The sequence below is a fragment of the Terrapene carolina genome, unplaced genomic scaffold (genome assembly GCF_002925995.2).
Source record: "Terrapene carolina triunguis isolate 2854851 unplaced genomic scaffold, T_m_triunguis-2.0 Scaffold374, whole genome shotgun sequence".
In the NCBI taxonomy this organism is placed as follows: domain Eukaryota; kingdom Metazoa; phylum Chordata; order Testudines; family Emydidae; genus Terrapene; species Terrapene triunguis.
Window position 1 is genome coordinate 10,811,768 of NW_020664725.1, and position 10,458 is coordinate 10,822,225.

The following is a 10,458-nucleotide window of genomic DNA, read 5'->3' on the forward strand; positions in this document are numbered from 1 at the left end:
ACTGAAGGGGTACAGTGCTGAACTTGGGTGGCAGAGGCCCTCTTGGGATCAGGTCTTGCTGATGGCCTGTGAGGCGAGGGTTGTTCTACTTACAAGGGCTGAAACGTGTTGCTGTAGCAACACTCCAAACCCACAGCTGGACTGTCAGCAATGGACCAGTTGTGAGACTCGCCAGCTCATATTCTCTGTGTGGCAGCAGCTCTACAAACTCTGACCACAGCAGAGAGGTACCAGCTGGAGGGCTGTGCACAGGCACTGGGACTCTCATTAGGGCTGAGGAGCAAATGTAAGGCCGGGGGTGGATAGCAAAGTTTAGCTTGTTTTTCGTTGACATTTCCCAACTTGCTTGGAATCCTTCGGTGACCTTGGGCAAGTCACTTACCCTCTCTTCTGATAGTTGTTTATATTATAATAGTACTGAGACGAGAGCCCCATTGGGCTAGGTGCTGTATATACCCAGAGTGAGAGAGAGTTTCTGTCCCAAGGAGTTTACAATCTGAACAGACAAAGGGAGGGGGAGAAAGGAAGGATTATTATCCCCATTTGACAGACAGGTAACCGAAGCCCAGCGATTAAATGGCTTACCCAGATTCACACTCGGGGGGTGGGGGGCACCGCTCCTTGTGAATGGGGGTGGGGAGAATAGGAGAGGGAGTGAGGGGAGGTACTGAGACTTGGGGGCGGGGAGCAGCTGGCTCTCAGCTGGGGAGGAGGGTCCCAGGGGTTCCTACCACAGGTGCCAACTTTCACACGGTAAATAAGCCCCCTGACTTTCACAATAAGCCAAAAATCAAGTAAATCCCATTTCAAAACAAAGCCAAAACAAGCCAATCCCTAAGAACCCCAACACTCTATGTGACTAGATCCCCCCGACGTGCAGTATGGGACTGTGGGGGACCCGCTGAGCACCCCTGACTCTCTCCCCCCCCTTGCCCTTGCTTGCCGGGAGCCGATCAAAAAAAGACGCAACAAGCTACAAGCCAAAAACTAGCCAACAAGCAACTCACAAGGCAATTATGCCAAAAACAAGCCCAATTTCTGCGTTTTTTCGCGGGTTTGGCATGACTGGTTCCTACCCGCTCCTGGGCCTGTTCCAGCCCCCCCCCGCCCCCCCTCTTGTCTCCACACCCCTGCCTCCCCCCAGGCATGAGCAAGTTTATGAAGGGATGGAGCTCCCACAATATTTCCATTGCAGGGACACTAGGTTCCCCCCGCCCCTCCCCAGTTCTGCAGTCCCTGCCAGAGAGCCAGGAACTGGACTTAGGTCTCGTGAGTCCTTTAACACATACAGCCATCTTTCCTCTTTGCCTCAATTTCCCCAGCTCTAAAGCAGAGGGTCATAATTCTTACAACAGGAGGGACTTAATTAATCTGTAACATGCTCTGAAGTTAAGTGCAAAGTGTTGCTATTATTCAAGTAGTCTCTGCAATTCAGTTGCACAAGGTAGGAAGCCAATTCTATAACCTGAGCCCATGATTCAAAGTGTAAGTGACAAAAAGATTTAGATTCGTTTCTCTCTTTGCTAAATTTTCATATTTATGCTCCCAATATTTCTCCTCTACGCTCTCCTTCTTCTTCTTCCTCTGGCCTTATATAGTCATGCGGTTATTCAAGTAGCAAGGCAACATGCCAGAGTCTCCAACCTCACCCGGCTGCCAGCGCTGATTGCTCTCAAGAGCTGAAAATTCAGTCAGAACTCAGACACTAATGTAACTATTTGCTGCATCATGAGATACTGTTTATGCGAACGCCCAGATAAATAAATAAATAAAGTGGTGGACACCCAGAGCATAATATGAATCTGTAGTTCGAGGCACAACCCACCCCATTTCAGCCTTCACCGGAGAGCAATAAATGAAACTTTGTTGCTGAAATGCATGTGGGTTTTTTTCCCAATCAAAAGGCAGAGTGGTGCTAGAGACCTCCAAGAGGTCAATGAGGGTATTGCAAACACTTCCAACTACAGCTACAGTTCTTTGTGCCAGTATTATACTATCTGCAGGTTTTTTTTCTCTTCTTTTTCTTCTCTCCCTCCATACAATGGCAAATACTATTCAGTGAATGGGTCTTGGTGCAGTGCTAATAAAAATATTATTCTCCTACTTGCAGAAGAAACTGTCTCACTATTGGAATGAACAATTAACATTTAAATTAAATGAATTTAGTTCCCTTCTCCCATTGTCTTTGTGCCTCTTGAATCTTCTGGAATTGTATGTTCTGTGCTGTATTTTTTCTGGCATGCTAAAAAGTCTAATTTCATCGTTGTTGTTAATCATATCAGTCTGTTGTATTATTAAAATCTTTGCTGATCATAATTTTTTCCTGCCAATTTTCTTTTAAGAAAATATAATACAAAGGAGGGAGGTAGTTCTCTGTTGCACCATATCTGCAGGCATTTCTGCCTTCATTAATTAAAAATGATAGCAAGGAAAGCAAGCAAAAGGTTTTGATCTTTGTATGGAAAAACAATATGCAGCTTATGTTATAGATTTACGTATTTCATATATCTATTGCAACCTTTATGGAATGTCTGTTTCTGAAAATACACGCGACGCTCTAGACAAAAATTTGCATGGGCTATAAGCAAAGGAAATATCACAGAAAATATGTTTTTTTTCTTCCCATCACACACAGTTATTGATATCTGTGCTGCTCTATTTTATTTATTTATTACAAAGCAAGACAAGTTTATTTTGTATACCATTCAATCAGCTTTTCTTTCAATCTTCTGTAATTAAAGAGCCCAGAGCAAAGGTGATAAATGCCATGGACATTTTTTGGATGGGGGGAATTAAATTCATTTTCTGTAAACCATTAACCAATCTATTTGATTAAGAAAAAAAGAAAAGAAATGCAAAAAGTGCAGCAGAAATTTAGAACTGTGTAGCTTTAAGAATCTAGACTGAAACACCTTAAATGAACTCTGCAGCAGACAGATGAAAAAAAAAAATTCTTGGCCCTTGTTGCTTCGCTATTATTCATGATGTAATTTTTCAGGTGTCAGTTTGCTGAAGAAAGATTGGAACAGGGCTTGTTGCTAGGACATGAATGGAAAAGCTGCTTCTGATTGGTTCTCTGGGATTTCTTTGCAAGCCAATCAAAGGGGAGAAATAGGAATAGAAATGAGAAGCAGAAAGGCTTCTGGCTGGGACAATTAATGTGTTTGCAGTGTCAAAGCAAATTGTAGAGCAAAGTACTGTACATTTAAAATAATAAAAAAAAATCTTAACCAATGTAGGTTAGTGATTCTGTCCTAATGGACTAAAGCAATTAAAAGACATACTGTGAACTGTTTGAGTGTACAGATCAGAGCAGATGACAGCGTAGACAGGAGACATTTTTTACTTATATAGTACAGCAGATTATATAACATTTTTATTATCTTTTGCCTGCAGAAGTAGATTAGGTAGATTCTGGTTTCCTGTATTTATTATTATTTATTATGCAAGGCCATCACTGGAAAATAATTAAAAACACTAATGGGCGATTGAAAATGATTGATTGCACCGATTATTTGAAACATCTCTGAGAAAGCAGTGAGTTGGCATAGTTTGCTTTGCAGCAATTTGTGATTTCAGGATGAAAAACAAAACAAAAAAAAAAGTCAAATGGAATCTTCTCCCTGTAAAGATCTTTGTGTAGAAAGTATCAATTTATAAAGTGTAATTGAGCGTGTTTGTTATTTCAGACCCTAGCTATAAAAAGCGTTCCCATTTAAGTTGTTATAAAAGTGCTTGCTTGACAGAGGAATAGCCAAGTAGGCAGTTTTGCCTGTCCGTCATCCTTAACTGTTTGATATCAAGAGTCTTCTGCAATACACTAGAAGAAGGGGTGTGTTTCCTTGCATAGCTCTGTAGCCTCTCTCTGCAAGGTGTTTTTCACAAGCTGGTTTTCAATGTTTGGATCTACAGTAGCACACAAATCAGGGTAGCCATTGAAGGCAGTGTGCTGTAATGTATTCGGGCAGTGGATGGTGAATCAAGAAATTTGGGTTCTAATCCTGGCTTTGCCACTGCCTAGTTGTGTGACCTTGGGCAAGTCACTTCATCTTCCTGTGTCCATGTTTCTTTTGTCTATTTAAATGTTAAGGTCTTCAGAGCATGCACTAATTACCTCCAGTGCCTGTTACGGTGGGGTCCAGTCTTGGTCGGTTGTAGGTGCTACCATAATAGACAACATGCACTTCTCGACACTGTGCTACACACACGTTCCTGTAACACACTGAAAAGTATTTAGCTCTGTAATGAAAAAAAACCAATACAATTATGTATACCAGTTGTAAAACCAGCTGTTTTATTTGCACTAGACAGGGAGCACGGGCTCTAACTTTTACAGATTCCAGTTTTAAAGCGTTTGTGGCCCACATCCAAAATGTAAAAGAACAACTCCATTTAACCCAAGTACACCCTTAAAGCACAGGCAGGATAACCATTTAAGAGCCTCTGCTCCAACCAAAGAAATATTACATCTTTGGTGAGTTTATATAAGGTTCCCTATCGGACTAAAAGCACTGGGAACCCACCATCTTTGATTGCTTTTCCATATTTCATGAAGCGATGTTCCTTATTTCAAACAGGGCTCTCAGAGCTGCTTGAGTTCTGAAAAACCTCGTTTTGCAAGTTACCATTTCAAAATAAAAGAACAGCCTTGGAAGAGAGGGAAAATATAGGAGGCACGGCTGGTACAGGACTTAACCTGGAGCCTTTCCGCCAAGTCCGGGCCAAATTCTGGACTCTTTTATACTGATGTAAATGACAAGTAACTCCATGGAACTTGGACACTTTCTACACTGTTGCGTCATTGTAAGGCCCAGGGGTGTAACGCTGACTTGACTTATTTGTATTACAGGAGTGTGAACTGAGATCATGCCACTATTGTGCTAGGCAGCGGACACATACTAACAATCCTTGCCCCGAACAGCCTGTGATCTAGCTAGACAAAAGAATTGTCATCATCCCCATTTTATAGATGGGATAAATGGCATACTCCGGTCATGCAGGAAGTTTGTGTCCAGGTTGAGGATTGAAAATGGTTCTCCTGAATCCCAGTCTAGTGCATTCACCACAAAACCATCCTGACGCTAGAGATTCCCTGGGGTATACTTGAGAGAGAAATTTGGCCCTTGGTCTTGTTTCATTCTAAAGCAACCCAAAGGGGTCTAAACTGAAATAGCTACTGGCTACTCAAGAGACTAATATTTTTGTATGTGAACCATGGAAAGTGACTCCCAACACGTGCCAGGGCCAGAGAGAAATGACAGAAGAATGAAGGACCTAGAGAACTTTTGGTCCTGAAAGAAAGAACCGTGGATGTGAATCAGTGCCACTTCTGCCGCACTTAAAAGCTATAAAACTGTGTGTAATTCCACAGGGACGCTTTTCATTTTTCCTACAAAACGTTGAACTTGGCTCCTATTCCTGGAAGGGCAAAGAGGAAAGAGACTTATGACCAAGAGAGATCAAGCTTGTTCTGTCCAATAGTAAAGCTTCAGAAAATAAACCATTTTCATCTCTCTCTGTTAACTATAGATCAGATTTTGTTAGCTTTACTCATGCTGAATAGCATCTTATTCCATGAATGGTCCTGTTAACTTAGATGAGGCTACTCACAGAGTAAGATATCAGTCAACCAGACTGTCCACTCCACACATGGCCAGGTAGGCCTATTAACTCCACAGGCTGCACCTGGAGGGAGAGCCAGGGAGCAGGGAATTGATTGCTAGCAGGTTCCCACTGGACAGGAACAGGCGGGGCGTATAAAGCCAGGAAGCTGGCCACGGACAGGGGCTGCTGCTGCTGGGAAAGGGCAGTCACTCCCTGGGAAAAGGGAGGAGGGTTGGGAGGCTCCAGAGACATGGAGGCTGCAGTCACTCTCAGGGCATAGTGTTTAGAGCTGGTACACCCAGAGAGAGAAGGGGAACCGGAGTGGCAAGAAGCAATCCAGGGAAGCAGCAGTGAAGGATGGGAGAGTAAAGCCCAGAACTGCTGGTTTGAGGGTCCCTGGACAGCAACCCAGAGTACCAGGCAGGCCTGGGTTCCCTTACTGGCCACTGTAGGCATGGCATAGACTAATGGGGCAGTGAACTGGAAGACTGTCCAGGGTCACTATGGGAGTGACAGAGAATGGGAGGGGCGTACCCCGGAACGGGGAAATGCTACTGAGTGACCTGGCTGGAGGGCTGAGTCACAAAGGGGATGCTGCAGTTCCTGGGACAAGACAGGAGCTGCAGACGAGAGAGAATATGTGACTGTGGGTATGCGACCACGGGACAGGGGCATTGACCTTGATAGCTAATCCCCTGCGTCACCAGGAGGAGGTGCCAGACTAGCGGTGAGTGGTGTGACACCGACAATATGAATATCAGAATTTGATCCTATGCATTTAACCAGGGATATGAAAAGGACCCTAAGGGAGGTCGGCACCAGTGACAAGCTGCCTCAATTAAGGTAGTCATGCTGCTCAGAATCTCTGCAAGCCCAGGTTTTGGCAACACCCCAGCACTGCTCCTATCTCACCTATTCTTGCCCCTGACCCCACCTACACTGTCACTCGTGGTGAAAGGATACGCTGTCTGTGCAAAGCCTATACCAGGGGAAATGCTCTCCCTGGCTTTAAGATTGTATAAAATGTCTTTTAATTAATTAGCTTTTAATTCCACAAACTAATACTAAACTCAAAGGGCCCAATCCTGCAAAATGTTAAGCTACATGGGTACCGTTCTTATCGGTGCAGTAAAAGGACCAGAATAGACTAGACTAGAGCTTAAATTGGAATTAAGCAGTGCATAGATACCCTCTGTACAGGGATGTGTTTCACCCGCGTGATTAGCTCTACATTACGGCAAAATCCGTTAGAATGTAATGGGGATTATACCAATGTAGTTCTGGATAAAGTGAAATTACTCTAAACACCATAGAGTTTAATAGAGAATGAGATGTTTTTCTATAGTTTAAAAAAAAAACATCCTGTGGAATTCTATAGCAGGGATGTGACTGTGAAATCATACAGAATGGTTCAGAAAAACCTTTAGAAATGGGTTCATTAGCTATTAAATTCTGTAGGACTCTACTTATTGCCTTTGGGCCTTATTGCTACCCCCTTCCCTTTGCTCACATTGAGTGGTTCCTTACTTATGTGAGTCACCCCGTTAATTTCAGCGGGACAGCTTGCATAGTAAGGGATCACTTAACGTGAGTAAGAGCAGCAGAACTGAGCCCTCTGTTTGATGAGGGGCTGCTCATGGGAAGATTTTATTCTCAGAAAGGAAATAATCCGATAACAAATTCTTCATTCTGTGGGATGACATCTCCTCTAGTGTTAATCTGCGGGTTGAGATTTACAGATGTGTAATAGAGCAGAATTTGGCCCCCCGGTTGCACCTGCTGATGGGTGACCGTGTAGCTGCTTTGCATTTCTCCTTGGTTGTTTCACACTTGGGCCCTGGATGCAGACAGGAAGCGGGAGGGGTGTGAAGGAACTGGTGTGTAAAACGCTATGGATTCAGCATTTGATCCATCTGGCTAGAGATGAATTGGAGGATTTCACTCCCAGGCATTCAGATGAAAGGAACAAATAACGCCGATGACTTTCTGAATGGTTCAGTACTTTTGAGATACATTGAGACTGCCCTGCGGACATCCAGGTCAAGCAGAGTGGTTTTTTCCCCCCCGCCTTGTAGTTAGAGTAGTAAGAGGGGAAGATGGTTTCCACCCATGAGTTTAAAAGGACAGTCAGGAATATTTCTCTGTCTAAAGGATCTATGACGCCTAGTAACTTGGTATCTCCGTTTTTAGGGATTGTAGAACAATTACTATTTTATTATTTATTTGTATTGTGTTAGGACCTAGGATCCCCTATCATGGAGCTGAACCCCATTGTGTTAGGTGCTGTACACACACAGAAGAAAAAAATGGTCCCTGCCCTACACTGCCTACAATCTATATTCTTTTCTGTGGAAGAAACCCAGTGGTTGTCATATGGGGTGAAATTCACTCCTGTGCAGAGGCCGAGCAAAAGGCCGAAGCCCTCAGCATAGGGGTCAGACCTCGCATGTGCTCCCTCCACAGGGATGAGTTTCGTCTGTGGAGGATAGCAGCCATTTCTGATATTCTCCTGGCCAAGGTTGTCACTACTTGTGGCAGGCCAAACTAAAACAAAGGCTGTGTCTTCACTACAGAGACTGTACAAGCATAGCTGTGCCAGCATAACCCCCTAGTGTAGATGCAGCCTACACCAACAGAAGGAGTTTTTCTGTCCGGGCAGAAGCATATCTCCCTGTCACAGTCAGGACCTTGGCTTTTCATCTCAAATGATAGATGGCACCTCCAACAGCACAGTGCTGGGGTAGTGCCTCTGTACTGACTCACCAGGAAAAGTGTGACTTGCTCATCAGTTCTAAATGACACTCTCCGTAATTCAGCTCTCAGTGTCCCCCTAATGCAACAATCGAAGCAGAAAAGTTGAGTTCTGTGTAATTCTGCAACACCTGGGCTAAGTTATTAAATACCTACTTTTTTGTTATACACAGCGACTGCACAATAATTAAGAAAACCAAGTTGGAATCTCGCAAAGCAATTAATTAGACTATTAAAATATGCAGCCATATATAGAGTAGACTACGAAATATGCACAGCCAAAATTGGAGCCATTTTCTGGTTCATTAAATATGAGAAGAATTTGCACATTTTAGCCTATTATCTTATCCACAGATGTTTACACACAGCGACTATTTCACACCTTTAATGGCTATTGTAAAAAAAAAAATTAAAAAGCCACAGACTTCAGTCATTCTCAGATCTATAATGTGCAGTGGGTCTGGTGCAAGAGAACTGCACAATGGGGCTGAGTAAAGTGTATGCACATGCTACAGACAGATGACTGTTTACTGTGGCATCTGTGTGAGGTCCTCGTTTCAGGGTCTGTCATTATAGGAGAGGAAGGATGGCTGTGTGGTTAAAGCACTATCCTGGAAGCAGTGACTCTGAAAAAGATTTAGGGGTTCTGGTGGCTAATCAGGTGAACATGAGCTCCCAGTGTGACGCTGTGGCCAAAAGAGCTAATGCAATCCTGGGATGCATAAACAGGGGAATCTCGAGTGGGAGTAGAGAGGTTATTGTACCTCGGTATTTGGCACTGGTGCGACCGCTGCTGGAATCCTGTGTCCAGTTCTGGTGCCCAAGATTCAAAAAGGATGTTGATAAATTGCAGAGGGTTCAGAGAAGAGTCAGGAGAATGATTAAAGGATTATGGGGATAGATTAAAAAAGCTCAAACTATGTAGCTTAACAAACATAAGGTTCAGGGGTGACTTGATTGCAGTGTATAAATACCTACTTATGGAGAACAAATATTTAATACTCTTCAATCTAGCAGAGAAAGGTAAAACATGATCCAATGGCTGGAAGTTGAAGCGAGACCAATTCAGACTGGAAATAAAGTGTTAATTTTGGAAAGTGAGAGTAATTAACCATTGGAACAATTTACCAAGGGTGGTGGTGGATTCTCCAACACTGGCTATTTTAAAATCAAGATTGGAGGCTTTTCTAAGAGATGTGCTCAGGGAATTATTTTAGGGCAGTTCTCTGGCCTGTTATACAAGAAATCTGACTAGATGATCACAATGATCCCTTCTTGTCTTGGAATTTATGAAAAGTGCAGGAGGAAGAGGCTTGCAAATGCTGGCTCTCTCCCCACCTCTGCCTCGACATCCTGTGCGATCTAGGACCTGGTCTATTCAAACTTTCTGTCCTTCAGTTTCACCTCCCTCTAAAATGGGGATAGTGGCATTACTAGGGAGAGGCCTGGGCAGCTAACTCCTTTAAGAGTTGTAAAGTGTATTAAGATGCATAGGAAGAAGAGTGGAAATGCCCAGATACTGCTGTGATGGGGACCATTAATACTGGCATGTCCATGTTTCCAAAAAAAAAAAAAAAAAGATTTTCAGCTATTTTATTGTAAAATGTATTTATTTGCAATTTGTCGGGCTTCTGCAATGGGCCAGATACCCTATCCTGCCACTCTTATTCACTGTATCCCCTTTGTCAGGAGAGTAACCCCGTGAACATCCAGACAATTAGCCACAAGAGTAAGAAACGCTGTGTAAGGGAGGGTGGGAAGCTCAAACTCTAGAAATCTGGATGGGTTTGATTTTTGCTAAAAAAGCTTTTCTATCCATTTTTAAGCAAATGATCAGAGTATGGCTTATTGAACTACATTACATATCATGCCCTAATAATATCTTAGTAAGGAAAAACACCCAGGTCCTAAGGTGATCTATATTAGCATCAGAGATGACTTGTGTCTGCCGATGGGGGTGGGGGGCAGAGTGAGGGCAGCCAGATTCAGCAGTGTTTCTGAGCATGCTCAGTCCGTGCTCTAAATAAAGGACACTAAAGCAAGGGATGATGCAAATTAAAAAAAAAAAAAAAAATTAGGACCTACATCTTCAAAGGTTTTACT